The sequence below is a fragment of the Notamacropus eugenii genome, chromosome 4 (genome assembly GCF_028372415.1).
Source record: "Notamacropus eugenii isolate mMacEug1 chromosome 4, mMacEug1.pri_v2, whole genome shotgun sequence".
NCBI lineage: Eukaryota > Metazoa > Chordata > Mammalia > Diprotodontia > Macropodidae > Notamacropus > Notamacropus eugenii.
This window is the reverse complement of record NC_092875.1, coordinates 221,184,800-221,204,135: the sequence shown is the minus strand read 5'-3', so window position 1 is coordinate 221,204,135 and position 19,336 is coordinate 221,184,800.

The following is a 19,336-nucleotide window of genomic DNA, read 5'->3' as shown; positions in this document are numbered from 1 at the left end:
CTCTCTCTCTCTTTCTTTCTTTCTTTCTTTCTTTCTTTCTTTCTTCCTACCTTCCTTCCCTTCCCTTCTGTTCCCTTCCCTTTCCCCTTATACTCAAACTCCACTCAGTGGCAGTTTTTGGGACGCTCCTGCTTACAGTGAGTATCAATAGTAACTGTTTCTCTTTAAAATAACCCTGAGGATACTGAGGCCCCTCTAAGCTTGATTGATTTTATTTTTTCTTTCCTATTTAAAGGAACCATCCCCTGGCTCCTTCTTAAAGAGGCCTCTTCACTGAATGGGCATGACTCCACTTTAAGTGATTACCTGAAGAGGCCTTAGCCTTTAGGCCTTTTAAGGCCAAGGTCTGCCATTATATACTGGGCCATCTCCAGACATCCTGATGACTTTCTGCTCACTGGATCCAGTTGGCTCAGGAGGAGAAAGTGAGGCTGGTGACCTTGCACAGCCCTCCTTCACTCAAACAAAGTCAAGTGCAAGTCACATCATAATTTCTCTGATGTTATGGTCCTCCTCGAAAAGGTGAGCACACAATACATATTTGTGTATGTATGTATATGTGTATATGTATATACATATGTTTACACACAGATATATATGTATATATATACATATATACATATATATGAACATTTTATTCCTATCTTAGAGCAAAAATGAGACTCACAAAAATGACACTCAGTATTTCAGCTTTTATGGTTGGCTTGGGAAAAATCATAGGCCCATTCAACTATTTTCAAGAGAGCAAAGTTCCATAAGATATTTAATGATTTTTTTATCCTATTTTAGCTCCTTTTGTTTAGTTCTTATAAAACTACAAATATCAGGAGAATGTAATTATATATTTGGTTTAAAAAATCAAATATTTGTTGATAATTCAATGATCAACAAGCACCAAAAGAACATTAATGGGCAAATACAATTGGACAATTCTGGTGAATTTTTAATTTTAAATTAAAATTTTTATTTTTATATTGTTATTTGCCCATAAGCATGAAAGGGTTTTCCTGATGAAATATCTATAATCTTTCTTTCCCAATATTCTCTTGTTAATCTACCAAGATAAACCAAACATACATGTTCATGTAGACATATATATGCATATAGATATCATATATGTGTGTATATACATATATGTGTATGTACTCATAAAATATGTGTGTATATCAACACAAGCACATATATCGTTTATATGCATATATAGTATATGTGTGTATGTACAGGGCAGCTAGGTGGTGCTGTGGATGGAGCACCAATGCAGGAGTCAGAGGACCTGAGTTCAAATTTCGCCTCAGATACTTTACACTCACTAGGTGTGTGACCTTGGGCAAGTCACTTAACCCCAATTACCTCATCCTGGGTCATCTTCAGTCATCCTGATGAGTATCTGGTCAGTGGATTCAAATGGCTCTGGAGGAGAAGTGAGGCTGGTGACCTGCACAGCCCTCCCTCACTCAAAACAAAGTCAAGTGCAAGTCATGTCATCATTCTCTGATGGCATGGTCTTCTTTGGCAATGAAGGACAAACACATATGTGTATGTATATGTGTGTGTGTGTGTAAGCATGTCTGCATGTACAGAGGTGGGGGCGATAGAGGTCCAGATTGATCATCCACTCCCTTACCAAATGATTACCCAATCCATTTGATAAAATTTGAAAATTTTAATCTTTCAGATTTTGAGGGATCAGTCCCATTGGCAGGATATAAGGAGTTAATGTAATGGTAATTTGAACTGAAAAATCTTTCCTTTTCATTAATAGGTCCATTAAACCACAGGAAGCCTGTGGTGGGAAGAGTTGCTGAATGGGTAGAGCAGGAAGAAGCAGAGCCAGAGCAGAGCTGAGAGGAAGTTAGTGTTGAGAGCAGTCAGAACTAGGAAGGATTCAGGCTCCTGAATAGCATCAGTGATTTTGTGATTGCGATTTGTTTAAGAAAACCTACTTGTGACGAGTGTAATGGAACTGTTTTCTGGGAAGCCCAGCAGGGGGAAGGCTTAGAGATGGTGTTGTCCTCTGCATTGTTATTGTGTACAGACTTTTGTTTCTGTGATGGATTTGGGTCTGAATAAATGTCTTGGTTTGGCTTTCCATGTGGAGAATATGTAGTATTTTGCAATTCTGAATTGCACCTTGATATTCATAGCTGCCATGAGTGCTGTGAATATTGCATTGGCACTACAAATGGTGACATGGATGGGATCACAAAATATCAGACCTTTACTTGGAGAGAAAAAGGCAGAGGAGACAGAGGAAGACATCCCAGGGTCGATTTTTGTTCTTCCCTAGAAAGAAAATGGGCTAAAGGCACAGGGCTTTGTGAAATTGGGAATTGACGCTACAGAAGGGAGAATCCAGAGACTTAGAAAGATGTTTGCAGGGATTAACAATGGACAGGGAAAGAAATGGCAGGGATATGTAGGAGAGACTGGGCCTTTCTAACAGGCTATGGAATTGTATGTAAATGCAGAGAAGGGCTGCTGGAGGAGAGGTCTCGAATGGAAAAGGAGTTGGCTGATTTTCAGGAAAGATTTTTTGTCTTACAGTGTTGCAGCTGTCCTTTTGGAGAGGAAGTTGGAGAGTTTCATGTGGTAGAAGAGAGGGATGTTGTTGGTTTGTCCCAAAAGATGTGAAAAATTAATAGGAAAGTGAATGCAGCCCTTGCATAGGCTGGGCTTGATTCAGGCTTAAACACAGGCCAGGAGGATGTGTGGGAAAAGAATGAAACAAGTAAGGAGGGAAGGTTTGGCCAGTATTAAAAAGGAAGCAGGGGAATCAGGAGGCCCCCACAGTGTTTGGGGAGGTAATTGAGGATTTTGCTCAACAGGAGGTCATATATGTTTTCAGTTGGTTCACTCAAAAGATGGGAGAATCATTGGTACCTTGGATGGTGAGAATTAGTGAAAAAGATAGGTTTTCTCAAGAGAGAAGAATGAATAGTCAGTAGATTCAAGGTCAGAGTGGATTGCCAAGAAAAGAGTTGTTTGCTGCTCTCTTGTGAGCAGGGCTAGATTTTGGAAGAATAACGGAATTCTAACTAATGAACTATATAAAATGTCTATTTTTTCTTTACGCTCCTTAACTTTCTGCTCGCCTTTCTGCTCGCCAAGGTCCTCCCCTCCCTTCTCTCCGCTTCCACTCTTATTCCAATCCCGCCCTGGCCTCTCCGGCCCTTCCTTACAAAATTCTCGGAGGTCGTTTAACTCTATTGTGACCCCCGCCTCCCTGCCTTCCCTGTGAAGTTTCTCAGCCCAGACCTCCTGTTCCTCTGGCTTTATTACTGGCAATCGATCCCTGCCCTTTTCCCAGGGGTGTGGGAAGCTTCTCTCCACTTTCTCTCCTTCCGAATCTAGGATTCGGGACTCGCTTCTTTCACAGCCCCTTCCGGGTGTACCCCAAAAACACCCAGGATTATCTACGCTCCCAATCCCTGTTGGGGTGCCAACTGCCAAGCCTAGAGGCCTGTATTGGGCTACCCGAGTCTTTCCTACCTCACCTCCGAGGTCTTCGGCTGGCCACGCCAGATGCACGTATGAGAGAAAGGACGTTCCAGAGTCGAACAGGGGTTGAGCTTTATTTCAGGGTCTGGGTTACAAGTGCAGGGAGGTCTTCCTTAGGAGGAAGAGGGGGAGATTTCCTAAGGAGGCTAAGCTTAAGGGATTGGAAGTAGAAGTACAAGCGGGGAGAGAGGGGGAGGGGAGAGAGGAAAGAAGAAAAAGCGGAGCCCTACTGTCCTCTTAGGCTCCACACGTGTTAAGAGAGCTTTCCGGCTTCCTCAATCCTACTTAACCTTCAGCCACACAGTTTGCATCTCAATACTGTGCTGTTAGGTAACTAGGTGTGCTCCAATCCGGGACGACCTCGAGGGCAGGGAGACTCCACCCATCACGTTTCTCCTGGGGAGAGGCGGAAATACCCGAGCTAGGCGAGCTAGCTCAGTCTGACCTTCTCGAACCCCCGCTGTTCATGGAGGGCCTCGTAAGACTCTAAGATTTAGAAGTCCCACTTTTACCTGCCCGAGACCATCCACACGGAATTGAGCTTCCAATCCCAACAGTTTACCTTTTCATATTTCTCTTTGTTCATGTACTTGAAAGTCAAATTTTCTATTCAACTCTAGTCTTTTCGACAAGAATACTTGGAAGTTCTCTATTTCATTGAAATTACATTTTTTTCCCTTCAAGTATTATACTCAGTTTTGCTGTGTAGGTGATTCTTGGTTGCAGTCCTATTCCCTTTGACCTCTGAAATATCATATTCCAAGCCTGTCCATCTCTTAGTGTAGAAGCTCCTAAATCCTGTGTTATCCTGATCTTATTTCCACAATACTTGAATTGTTTCTTTCTGGCTGCTTTCAATATTTTTCCTTGACCTGGGGACTCTGAAATTTGGCTACAATATTCCTAGAAGTTTTCCTTTTGGGATTGCTTTCAGGAGGTGATCAGTGAATTCTTTCCATTTCTATTTTACCCTCTCGTTCTAGAATATCAGGATAGATTTCCTTGATAATTTCTTGGAAGATGATGTCTAGGCTCTTTTTTTGATCACGTTTTTCAGGTAGACCAATAATTTTTAAATTGTCTCTCCTGGATCTATTTTCCAGGTCAATTCCTTTTCCCCTGAGATATTTCACATTGTCTCCTATTTTTTCATTCTTTTGGTTTTGTTTTATAATTTCTTGATTTCTCATAAAGGCATTAATTCCATCTGCTCCATTTTCATTTTTAAAGACCTAGTTTTTTCAGTGAGCTTTTGAACCTCTTTTCCATTCGGCTAATCCTGCTTTTTAAAGCATTCTTCTCTTACTGGCTTTTTGGATCTCTTTTGTCACTTGACTTAGTTGATTTTTAAAGGTGTTATTTTCTTCAACATTTTTTTGAGTCTCCTTTAGCAAGCTGTTGACTTGCTTTTCATGATTTTCTTGTATTGCTCTCATTTCTCTTCCCAAATTTTCCTCCGCCTCTCTCACTTGATTTTCAAAATTATTTTTGAGCTCCTCCATAGTCTTACACCATTGCATACTGTTTTGGAGGTTTCAGATGCAGAAGCCTTGACTTTTATGCCTTCCTCTGATAGTATGCTTTTTTCTTCTTCATCCAAAAGGATTGAAGAAAATACCTTTTTACCAGGGAAGTAACCTTCTATGATCTTATTTTTTTCCCTTTTTTGGGTACTTTCCCAGTCAGTTACTTGACTTTTGAGTCCTTTATCAAGTGAAGGCTATACTTTAGGGACCTGTAAGTTCCCAGTTACTCCAAGGTGGCACAATCAAGGGAGAGGTGTGCTCTGAACTGGGAGCAACAAGCATTCTTTTCTATCCTGGAACTGAGAGTGGAATTCCCTCTCCAAGCCTGCACTAGTTCCACCCCACCAGTGCTCCTCCTCAGCCCAGGATCACAATTCAGGATTGAGACCCAGATTGGCTGTTTGATTCCTCCAGCTGCTGAGTCAGTGGTTGCTCCTATCCTGGGGCCAAGGCTGGGGTCAGATCATGTTCCCTTCTCACCTAGGTGAAAGAGTTTTCTTAGTGACTTTTGAAGCTATCTTTTGCATTTGTGGGTTGAGAAATCTAGGAACCACAGCTGCTACCCATGATTCTGTACCCTGAAGCCTGCTCCAGATTTGTCTGTGCCTCTTGGCCAAGGCTGGGCTCTGATCCTGGAGTGATAGACCGTTCCTATTGGCCTTTCAGGCTATCTTGGGCTGAATATCTCTTTCACTCCATTGTTTTGCGGCTTTTGCTGCTCTAAAATTTGTTTAGAGTCATTTTTACAGGTATTTTGTGGACTATGGGGGAAGAGATACAGCAGGTTCATCTTTCTACTCTGTCATGTTGGCTCCACACTCCAAGGCATCTTTAACATTCATTTTTAAAGTTTTGAGTTTCATATTCTGTCCTTTACTTCCTTCCCACCCACATTCATTGAGAAAGCAAGCAATTAGATAGAGGTCATACATGTGTAACCATGCAAAGCATTTTTCATAATAATAATGTTGCAAAAAACTCACCATATTTCCCTGTGCTCTGTCCTGCTTTCTATTTATTCTATTCTGTCTTTTGACCAGTCCCCCCACAATAGTGCTTACTTGTGATTATCTCTTTCCGTAATTTGCTGTCCCTTCTTTTGTTTTCCCTCTCCTATCCCTTCCCTTCCACCTTCCTGCAGGGAAAAGTTGGTTTCCATGACCAATTGCGTGCATGTTATTCCCTTCTTATGTCAAATCCCATGAGATGGAGGCTCAGTTATTTCCTTTCATCTCCCTCCCCCTTACCCTCCATTGTAAAAGCTCTTTCTTGCCTCTTTTATGTGAGATGATTTGCTACATTCCACCTCTGCAGTTCTCTTACTTATAGTATATTCCACTCAACAGTAAATTTTATTTTTTAGGTATTCTCCCTTCATATTTAGCTCACCCTGTGTCCACTCTCTATGTATATATGCACACACACACACATATATACGTGTGTATGTATGTGTGTGTGTGTGTATGTATAAAATCCTTAGGGGGAAAAATGGATATTCAATGAGATAGAGAAACTTTCAAGCATTCTCAATGAAAAGACAAGAGCTGAATAGAAAACTTGACTTCCAAATACAAGACTCAAGAGAAGCATAACAAGACAAACAGGAAAAGGAAATCATAAAGGTCTTAATAATTTTAAACTGTTTACATTCCTTCACGGGAAGATGATATTTGTAACTCATGAGATCTTTCTCACTATTAAGGTAGCTAAAAGGCATATATAGAAACAGAGGACACAGGTGTGAGTTGAAAATGAAGGGATGATGATTAAAAATAATATTAAGGCATGAGAAAGAAATGTACTAGAAAAAAGAGAATGAGAGAGGTTGAATGGGATAAATTATCTAATATAAAAGAGTCAAGAAGAAGTTTATACAATGCAGAGGAAAAGGGAGGAAGTGAGCAGGAGTGAGTGAATCTAATTCTCAACAGAACTGGCTCAAAGGGAGAACAGCATACACAATCAATTGGGTATAGAAATTTCTGTTTCTCTACAGGAAAGTAGGAAGAGAAGGGGATAAGGAAAAAGGGGGTGATAGAAAGGAGGGAAGATTGAGGAAGGGGACAGTCAGAAGCAAAACACTTTTGAAGAGGGACAGGGTGAAAGGAGAAAGAGAATGGAATAAATGGGGGGATAGGATAGAGGAAAATACAATAACTGTGAAAAAAATTTGAAGCAAGTTTCTCTGATAAAGGCCTCATTTCTCAAACATATAGAAACTTGAGTCAAATTTATAAAAAAAAGTAATTCCTCAATTTATATGTATATATACATGTGTGTTTACACATATAATGTATATCTATGTATACATATGTACACACATACATATATACATATCAAAAATATGATCAATTTTCAAGTAAAGTAATCAAAATTATCTATAGTCATACAAAAAAACCTGATCCAACTCACTATTCATAGAAGAAATTCAAATAAAACAACTCTGAGGTACTACTTCTTACTTATGAGATTGGCTAATAGGACGAAGAGATTAATGACAAATATTGGAGGGAATGTGGGAAAAATGAAACATTAAATACTGTTGGTGGAGTTGTGAACTGATTCAGTCATTCCATAGAGTGATTGGAACTATGCACAAGGGACTGTAAAACCATGCATAACTTTTTACCTGTCAATACCTCTGTTAGGTCTGCATCCCCCCAAAATAAATAAAAAGGGAAAAGGAAAAGTACCTATATGTACAAAGATATTTATAGCAGCTCTTTCCTGGGGGTGAAGAATTAAAATATGAGGGGAAGTCTATCAATTGGGGAATGGCTGAACAAGTTGTGATATGTGATTATGATGGAATATTATTGCAGTATAAGAAATGATGATCAGGATGCTCCCAGGAAAGAAAAAAAAAACTGGACTTACATGAGCTAATGCAAAGTGAAATGTACTGTGTACAAAATAACAGTAATATTGTAAAATGATCAGCTGTGATTGACTTAGCTATTCTCAGCAATACAAAGATCCAAGGCAACTCTGAAGGACTTATGATGAAAAATCCAATCCATCCCAGACAAAGACCTGATGAGATCTAAATACAGACTGCAGAACACTTTTTTTTTTAAACTTAATTTTTCTTGAGGGTTTTTTTTTATTGCCCTCTAAACTATGTATATTTTTTCTAGTAATTGCATGCTTTAAAGGCATTTTGCAGAAGTTTAAAGTTTAAATGAGTCAAATATTGAGTAGTTCTATCATATTACATCCTCTAGACAATATTTTCTGTGAAGATTGTGCCTGTGTTTAGATAGACAATCAAAGAGATCAAGCTAGCCAATACGTAAATGTGTGTGCATACACACATGTATAAATACACACACACTCATATATATATATGCATGTATATATACACACACAATACATGGGTGTATTTGTTTATATATCTATACAAATATGAGTGTACGTGATCATACGTATTTGTGTAACACCTTCATTTATTTAGCATGTGGTACCTTGAAGATGGTGTGCTGAATACAAGTAAGAGGAAATGACTCATGATTGAGGAAAAGATACTAAACTGCAATATATATGAGTGGAAAAGGGATTTATTTAAATTTTGTTGGACATGTATTTGAAGGGGTCATCATGAAGGATCAGGACAGAAGGGCAGCTTCAGTTTTTGAATGTTGTTGGACTGACGCCCAGAGCCAAGGACTTGTTAGGAAGGACAGCCCCACAATATTCCATAACTTTCAATGTCTGCAGCACCAGAAACTGCTCAAAGTGGACTCTCCTTTAGTGAGATCATGTTCTTTCTCATGGTTTGAATTGAAATTTTATCTTGTTGCAGCTGAAGACATAATTTACTCTTGGGTATATTCTGATATGTATATAAAACACACACATGCATATGGTGTAGCAGATAGACAGCAAACCTTATACCTTATACCCAAGAAGACTCAAATTTAAGGCCTGCCCTTCACATTTATTGATACTGTGATCCTGGGAAAGTTCACTTAACTTTTGATGGCTCAAAGGAGTTTTCTAATCCTATAAGTTGCAGAGAAGGTGTCAAGGTGCATTGGTTGAGAGAGTCAAAATCACTCACTTGTTCCCTATCCATATTTGCATATATTCATGCATTCATACAAATGTGTATTATAAAATATATGCCCACATATGAATGTATGGTGTACATATGCATATATACATGTGTGGGATGGCTCAGGTCCCTACATAAATCAATTACTCAGAGGCCTCTCAAAGTGATGACAGAAAAGAGATTTATTCGATTCTCGAGAAGCGGAGACAACCTGTAGGAGTAGGAAAGCTGAAGACAAAGAAATGGGCAGTAATTTACATAGACTCTAACGCAAGTCCCTCCCCCCCCCCCCCCACTGGCCATTATTCTCATTAGCTGAGAATATGATCTTACATTCTAGACACAAAATCTAACCAATCCCTTTTGAAATGAAGATATTGAAGGATTAGGTAAACTTTATCCAATCATTGAGACCCTAATGTACTACACAGTTTTATATCCTTATATGGAATTATTCTGTTCTAAAAATATAGTAACCTTAAGCCTCTCAGTCTTACCTCACCCCTGGGAGAAGAATTACAATCTGAGAAGTCTTCACTAAACCTATCCCACTCATATATAACAGATGTGTGTATATATTTTCTTATATAAACATAAACTCACAAAAATACACATTGTCATATATATCTATCATAAATTTATTGGGAAATGTGGTAGTCAGTCAAGAAGTATTTGCTAAGTGATTACTGAACTAGTAATCTTTGTTTGATCTTTGTTTCTTTAACACTTTGAGTTTTATTATTATGATTTGTTTTTCTATGTATATCCATACACAGTTATACACTGCTCCCAACTGTGAAAGGTCTCTACTAACAAAGTAAAATAATTAATTAAAAGTAACAATACAGTGTGCATGAATGTGTGTGTATGTGTGTGTGATTCTGCATGCTAAATCCATTATCACTTTTTAATGGATTTCAAGCTTCATCATTTCTGCTCTGGAATCATGAACAGTCGTTAAATTGAGCTTTCAAATTTGCTTGATTACACAATAATATTATCGTTGTGTAAGTTATTCTCCTGGTGCTACTGATTTCATTCTTTGTCATTTTTAAATATATTACAATTTTTCACTTAATATTGATGTTAAATATACGTTGTTCTGCTGGTATTACCACTTTGTGTTCATTCATAGAAGTATTTTGATATTTCTTTGAAATCGTTCTATTTCATCAATACTCACAGCACAATAGCATTGCATGACATTAATCAATCAATGCTCAGCTTTAGGATGTGCTCTTAATTTCCCATTTTTTTGGCATTAAAAAAACAAACTACAATACACACACACACACACACACACACACACATATATAAGTTTATGCACAGACACAGCTATATATGCATACACAGACACACATACCCACATATAGTGTATAAATAACCCTTCTGTTTTTTATCTCTTTTGAGTATAAGCCTAGCAGTGGTATAGCTATGTCAAATGATACACTTTAACACACTACTAAAATACTATTTGTATACAATTCCAAATTGCTCTCAGAGAAGTTGTTGTACATATTCATGAGTTCATCCAATGTAAATTATTAGTTATAACAAACTTGTAGGATTTAAGATAAATCCACAAGTTATCAATACACCTATATAATACCAATGAAACTGCAGTTGGGACAGATAACTTCTACCTAAAAATTACTACAGAATATATAAAATATATGAAAGTCTACCTTCTAAGATACACCCAAGAACTACATAAATATAGCTGTAATAGCTGTTTAAAGAAATATAGACATAAAAGTTGGGGGCAAATTATTAAATTTTCCTGGGTATAAAGAGCCAATATAATAAAAAATGACTATTATTTAAAGGACTTATTCAATACCATATCAAACCAATTAAATTGATTACTGTTTTGATCCAAAAAAATAGCAAATTTGATATGAAGAAAAAAAAGATGAAGATTCTCAAGAGGAATAAATGAGAAGAAATTGGAGCAAAGAGACAGTAGTACTTCTAGATTTTAAATTGTAGTAAAAAACAGTAATTATTAAAACAATTTAGTACTGATAAAAAGTAGAGACTAAACAGAAGAAAATATTAGTACATAACACATAAAAGAAAAAGTATCTAATATCATACTGTTTGATAAACACAAAGAATCCAGCTGTTTGAATAAGGATTGAGTATTTGAATAAGAATACTAGGAAAATTAAATAGCAGTATAGAAAAAAATTATTTAGATCAGCCTCTCATCTCCAAAACAAAGCAAACTCCAAGTTGTTACATGACCTAAATAGGAAAGGTCACATCATATAAACAGATAAAAGAAAAAAGGAAGAAAAATTCCATCAGATCCATGAGTAGGAAAAAAGTTTGTGACCAAGCAAGGAATAGAATGTATCATAGATAAGAAGATGGATAATTTTGATTCTATAAAATTTAAAAGGTTTTTTATAAATGAATCTAATAAAGTTAAGATTTAAAAGGAAAAAGTAGGAAAAAACATTTGTTGTAAATTTCACTGATAATAGGCTTATTACCAAGTTACATAATGAACTTATTCAAACTCATATTTTCACAGAGAAAAGAGAATTTTTAGTTATAGAAAAGATGTTGCAAAATATTGGTTAATATGAATATTAAAAGTCTTTCTTTGAAAAAATGGCACATGTTTAGTAGTTGAGAAATTAAATTTCATTTTATCAATAAAAATGAGTTGTCATCTTTATTGCTTTCATCCTGGTCCAAATAGATAAAAACTCACATCTGCCTGAAGCAGAAAGGTTAGCAATCACATATTTGCTTTAAGAACCAGAAAATTAAAAAAAAAAAAATTATCAATACCTCTTAGGATTTTCTGACTTTTCCAAATTCAAACTGAGTAAACACATTAATGCCAAAAATAAGGGAAAGCAGATGGAAGGATAAAATGAGATTTTTTTTTTGTTCTAATATGTTGTCTATTTCAAAAAAAGAGGATAAATAATACCAATCAATGTCTTCAAACTACCAAAAAATTTACGTGACAAAACAAACAAAAAATAGAAACAAATACAGTCAGTCCCATTGTATCCCCAAGGCAATATTCACAGGACTGATGGCCACTATGAATATGCCAGCATAGTTCTGAATCGCAAAATATAACAAGCTCTCCCTATAGAAGGCAGAAGAAAAACATTTATTCAAACACCACAAAGCCAAATCCATCATAGTAACCAAGAAATCAATACACATGCTCACTGCAGGGGACAAAACCATTCCCAACCCTCCACCTCCCTCCTCCCACCCCAGGGTTTTTCACAAGTGAACACTCACAACCCTACCTGTCTGCTCATCTGTGTCCTCTCTCTCTCCCTCCACTCTAACTGCTCTCACCAACTTCCTCCCACTCTGCTCCACTTATCCTTTCCCACTGGGTTCAACAAGCTCCTCCCACCACATGTGTCTTAGGCTTCCATGTGATTTAAGCAGGTCACCTGGGCCTATTAATGGGTCAGGAAGATTTTCAAATTAAGCAAAAATACATTAACACACCCACAGGCATGCAAGTAGGGTATTCCAGGAATGCATAGGTACAATTTTAATGTAGTAAATTTTCTTTTAGTTTTTGTCTCATTTTTAAATTTCTATTTTAAAAGTAAATTATATATGTTTTTCCTTTATCAAGTAATCTTAGTCATGTAATTCCTCCTCTAGGGAAATTGCTCCTGAGACGTTGAAGGGCCTCCTCTGGTTAGAATATAAACAGAGAAATAGGAAAATCTAGGGCTCTCCCAGTGTCCAGGGGCTTTTCATCTGGAAGGAGATTTTTCCCATGGAACATCCATTAGGGATACTTGGAAAAAGATTAATTATGGTCATTCTCTGGTTCACTCTTCTGGTTCTGACAAAGAACTAGGGATGGACATACTGGGTCTGCTGCTGACTAAAGCAGGAAACAGTAGAAGCTATAGTGGAAGAAGAAAGGTGGTGACCACAGCAGAGAGAGACCAGGAAGAGAAGTGAAGAGCTTATAATTTCTGTCCCCCCTCCTACTTCTCAACACCAGCTTTCCTGAAGGAAGCCCATACTCAAACTATTTTCCCCCTCCTTTCCTATAAGTAGGGCAGTGGGGCAGAAGGTGGTAGGGAAAGAATGGAACAGTATGCCATTAGAAACTTTGTTTTAAGTGGTCAATTTTTAAAATCATTTAAGAATGCCATTAACGTTCATGAATATTAACTATGAACTGTATCTAAATCTGTTAAGTGTGTAGTTTAGGCCTGAGTGAAGGAAGGCTAATGCAAAAGGGGAAGAGATTTTCTGTTTGTATGAAGAATGGAAGCCAATTAGAAAGTTTTCTGCACTTTTAGTAAGAGTTCATCCTAAAATGTCTTTATGAATCTGGAGAAATTTGAAATAGGGTGGTGGGGGGGAGGGAGGAAGGAGGGATTTGGGGCAGTTATTCAAAAGCACCTTTGCCATGGTGGTGGCTGTCACCCAGTCTTTTTCAAAGATACTTAAACTGCAAAAGTAATGCGTAGCTTCAGCTCCTGCTGTGAAAATGGGCACCCCTTTCTAGGTAGTTTAGTTTCATGAATAAAAATAAAATCCTCTATGATTGGGTAGTATGTATCTATAGTTATATCTGTACACATATACATATGCATACATACATACACATACATGCATACCTGCATGCACACATATAATGCATAACATACACCTTAATTCTCCTCCTCACCTCTCCACTCCCAGAGGTTTACACCCTTATTGCAATATGCTGTACACACCTAAGGTTAATGCCTGATTTTAATGTATACATAATAACAAAAGCTAAGTTTGCTTGATTCTTCTTCTGTATTGACTTGTCAGATAAATAATTTTTCAACCTATTTTAACTTTTGCCACTGCAATTTTTATATTTTACTCTACATATTGTCTCTATAGAAAAATTTACCAATGAATGTTTTACTCTCAGAAATGTTTTAGTTTTCAAATTTTATTGATTACATATATATACATATATTCTATAGAATTCTTCATTAATCTTATAATGCCCCACTGTGCCCTAGAAGTGCCCTGGGATTTTCAAATGTCATGGTGATTGAAACTCTAGGGGAAGCCATCTACACTTGCTGCCTCCACTTCCTTTTGTCTCACTCTTCAAAATTCTTTGCAGTCTGGTTTCTAATCTTATTGTTTGACTAAAACTGTTCTCTCCAAAGTTAATAACCTCTCAATTGCTCTAATTTTTTAATGTCCTTTTCTCAGTCCTCATTTGTAGCCTTTAATATTATCAATCACAATCTTCTTCATGCACTCTTCTCTCTATGTTTTCTTGAAACTGCTCTCCCCTGCTTTCCCTGCTACCTATCTGACTACATCTCATTCTTTGCTGTGACTTCCTCCTGGTTATTTCCCATAACTACATATGCCCCCCAAGGGTCTGTGAAGTACTCTTTTTGTCTTCTTCTTCTATATAATTTCATTTGATTATTTTATCAACTCCTGTGATTTTCATATCTATTTTAAGTCCAATTCTCATTCCTGACCTCCAATTTCCCATCTCCAATGGCTTTGTGGATATTTCAAACCAGAAGTCCCTTAGACTTCTTAAACTCCACAAATCAGAAACACCATCTTTCTTCCCAATACCTATACCTTTCCTAATTTTGCTATTACTCTTGAGGACACCACCACTGTCCCAGTCACCCAGGCTTGTTACCCAAATGCCAACCTTGACTCTTCATTTTTTTCATAGTATAAATGCTGTTTTCAAGTCCTTGTGATTTTACCTTCACAGAATTCTAGTGTCTCCCTCTTCTCTCCTTTGACACTAGTGCAAGTCTTCAGCACCTCATGCATGGACTATTGCAATATCCTTATAGTTGGTCTCCCCAACTTATCTCTCCCTACACTAGGCCATCTTCTACTCAACTGTCAAGCTGATCTTTCTAAAACACAGGTGTGACCACATCATCACAATATTCAAAAAACTTTGAGTGGTTCCTATTACCTCTACAAACATATTTAAAATTCTCTGTCTTTTAAAGCATTTCATATCCTCACATGTTCCTCACTTTCTACTCTTCTTACACTTTACTCTCCTTCATCTAATATAGTAATATAATTCAAAGATTTAATGTTTTGTGCTTCAGCTATTATGAGAAATCATGACTTTTTTTCAACATATCAATCCATTAGAATTAAGTGACCAAGTATTATTTGTATTTTGCACCAAATTCCATAGAGCAATTTCCAACTGATTGTTATTATTTTTCATTTGGTTTTCTTCATACTATTTTCTTTCTCATGTAAGCATGAATTTTTTTTGACATACCAAGATTTTCTACAGTGAAAATGATGCCTTACAAAAGGTGCCTTTTCTATGACCTTTGCCAGTCAAAAATTCTACTTAAAAAGAGTTTTATTTAACATCACAGTTAATGTCTTCTCATGGATGTAGAAAAAAAATGGTATCTTTTAGACTAAGTCATTACAATCAAGCCTTGTTAAACCATGGGATAGCAAAGTGGAAAGAATAACCCTAAATGAAATAATAATGAAAAAAGCATCTACATAAGACTATCTAGTGCTAGGCACTATGCTAAGATCTAAAAATACAATGAAAGATATGATTTAGTGTTGATGAAGGTGAAGACAGCATTAAATTTTGAGTCAGAAGGCCTGGGTTTGACATTTACCAGCTCTATAACCATGAACTAATTAATTATGCTACCTGAGTCTCAGTCTTCTTACCTGTAAAATATGACCATATGATCAGAGCTGTAGACTTTAAAGGGATAAAATATCTTGGCTACTTATACTACAGTACTGACTGGCCAAGTAAATATCAGAGTCACAACATCAAGGAGTCTACCCTAACAATAAACTTCAATCTCCTTTTCCCACAAGCTATATATTTTATTTGAAGTACTAATTGAGTTATTCTTTGCTTGGGAGAAGTTATCAACATTTATGTCAAGAATTACAGAAAAGCTATTTGGTTTTAATGATCTTCACAAAGAGAGTAAGGTATAATAGTGGAGTGCTGAAGACAGAGTTACAGGAACTGAATTTAGATCCCAGCTCTGCTGTTCACTAATTCTACTGTCTTAGACAAATCACTTAACCTGAAACCTTTCTAGGCCTCATTTTCCTCATCTTTAAAATTAGGTGTGGGGCTCAATATAAAGCTGACACATGAGAAGTTATGATAATGAAGACAGATTTCAACACTCGAATTTAAGAAACAGGGAAGTCTTCAGGTACTGCTAAAACACAAATGAGGATCATTAACATAATTAATGTTAAAGGAACTTGCTTCCTTTCTAGTTGATAATCATGTGCCATACCAACAGGAACCCAGAATAACAAAGGATACAATCAATAATTAACTATTTCTATGAACTTCATCTTCCTCATCTGTTAAAAGAGGATTTTGAGTGTGATTACCTTTAACATCCTTTCCAGAGATGATATTTTGTTTTTTCTTTAAATACGATCAAAGAAGCAGAGTATAGAGTTGAGCCCTGGATAAGGAAGACCTGAATTCCATACTATATTTGATATATGCTTTCTTTGTGAACCTAGGAAAGAGGCAGTCTCTCAGGATCCTACACAATGCTTGAAGACTTTAAAGTATAGAAGACCAGCCAATCTTAGCTTTATCTATTTGTCATCTATTTACCTATCTCTTTGTGTATGTATATGTATATGTGTGTATATATATGTGTATGTGTGTGTGTGTACACACATATATGAATAGATCTGTTATATACATATGATATGCAAATATAATGTATATCATATGTCTGTATAAGTCATATATTAAACATATGCCCATATTACATACATATGTGCATGAATATATACATATATATATATGCATATACTTCACAATCTTATATTGGTTTGTGTTCATCTATTTATATAGGGTGTGCCAAAAGTCTTTGTGTAGTATTAAGCAGGATTAGAACTGCACAAAAATTTTTGGGAAACCTTTTGAGACCTGTGAGATATACAAATATACACAGTACATTCATAGATATTCTCTCTCTCTTTCTCTCTCTCACACACACATACACACACACATATAAATACATATGCATACTTATATTTATAGGTTTGTACATATATACACATATATTATGCTGTGTGCATATGTATGTATGTACATACACAAATACACATATATGTATGAACACATATATAAATGCCATGCATACATACATATACATCCAATTTTATAAATTTTACAAGCAGGCGGAAACTATCACATTCCTCTTAAAAGTCTATAATAAAGAAAAATTGAGTTCAGCAAATATTAGAATGATGAAGAAAGTGCATTCACCTACTTTTACTAGGTATATAACCCTGGACAAGACACTTTATTACTTTCAACCTAGGTAGTTTCCTCATCTCTAAAATGGAGGTAATGCTAGCACTTGTCTCTCAGGATTGTTGAAAGGATCAAATGAGATAATATATGTAAAGCAATTGGTATACCTTAACTGTTTAATGCTAATTATTCTCATTAATTTGTTGACTAACGAAACAGCATTTATTAAGTGCAAAGTATCAGGCAAGGTGATAAAAATGCAATGTTATAGGACAAGCAATGAAATGAAGAGATGTGAATTAATCATGTTTTTCTACATTTTGTTCACAATGATAGCTTAATGATTCTCTCCATTCAAATTTTACTGATATTTACTAACAAATTAGTGTCAATGCTGAGGAACTTTGCTCTTGGGCCATGAATAATCATCGAATTAAACAATGGAAACCATGGTAAGGGGAAATTGCCTTGGCCTTTGAGCCAGAAAGCCTAAGCTTGAATCTTAGTTTTAACAGTTACTGCATGACTCTGGCCAAATCACTTTTCTGAACTGTAGCTTCCCTCAATGTACAATGGATCTCACAGAGTTTTTAGGAGAAATGTTCTGTATAACTAACTGAAACAAAGGATTATATAGGTTGACCTAGTAGTCTTCTCTACTTTGTTGTCTATGATGCCAAGAGACCCAATTAGCAAATAAAACTTAAAACCACACTAGTAAGATTTGTTGTTGTCTTCAAGATGAAAAATCACAAGTCTACCTGGTTTGTTGTTGTTATTCCCATTGAGCTGACCAGTGGCTTTGGAGTTCTAATTCATGACAGACTATCCATTTTCTTTTTATTTAGGAAATTATCATCAGAGACTGTCTGTATTTAATCATAGACAGCTAATGGTTACTGCATGCCCACTTAAACAGAAGATAAAAAAGAAAACATAAATGTGTTTTTGGTATAATCCTACAATGTGGGTGAATTTTCATGGGTCATGTGGCAGCTGGATTGTTCTATTCTGATGTCATCCTCTTTACTCTTTGAAGCTAGCTCCTAAATAACATGACAGTCATCTGTGCATTCTGAAGTTAATACATTCTCAGGAAATGTGAGTCACCCCTTTTCATATCTTACATTTATACTTAACATTGGAAACAGCATTCACATCTGGTGATGCATTTTTCCCCATTTTTTTGTGTCTGTACCACATTTTTGTTGGTCTCTTCATTCATATTGATGGGCTATGAAGAATAAAATAAAAGACTCCTGGGGGGGGAGGCTCTTGTTTGCTTTGAGTTGTTTTATCTGTTTTGCTACTTTACAAAGATGTAAAAAAGTAGTTTCTACACAAATACATCTTCATAAAGATGAATACACTCCAATTAACTGGAAAAAAATAGGTACATAGATACATGTATGTGTGTGTCTTCCTTCAGTCATTTAATTGTTTTGGGTATGCTACTGTGAAAACCAACATTATTAATACATTTCACACCTGATGCTTTAGCATTGTGTAGATTGAATTGATGTTTAATCTAATTTGTACAAATTAAAGCTTCCCAATACAGTTCTGAGTACCTTAAATACACATGTTAAAGATGATCACATGGACAGTTCTAGAGATAATCACCTTAAATATAATACCTTGAAAACATTAAAATATGTATTTTATTTTGACATTTTCTTCTAAGATTCTTACATTTAAAAGGGATCACAAGACCATAGATTTAGAGCTAGGTAGAATTTAGAGGTTATGGAGTTCAACTCTTTATTTTAAAGATGAAGAAATTGAGCATCAAATGTGCAATGTGATTTAGAAAAGGTCACATAAGTGGTTAACAGGCAGAATCAATTTCAAATCCTGGTCCTTTGCTTTAAAATATTCCAATATGCCACCCTTCCAGTTTTTATATCCTATATGTTTCTGATAGAGAAAATGCTTTTAAAAGTCTAACCACAGAACAGTAGGTTTTCCTCAACATTG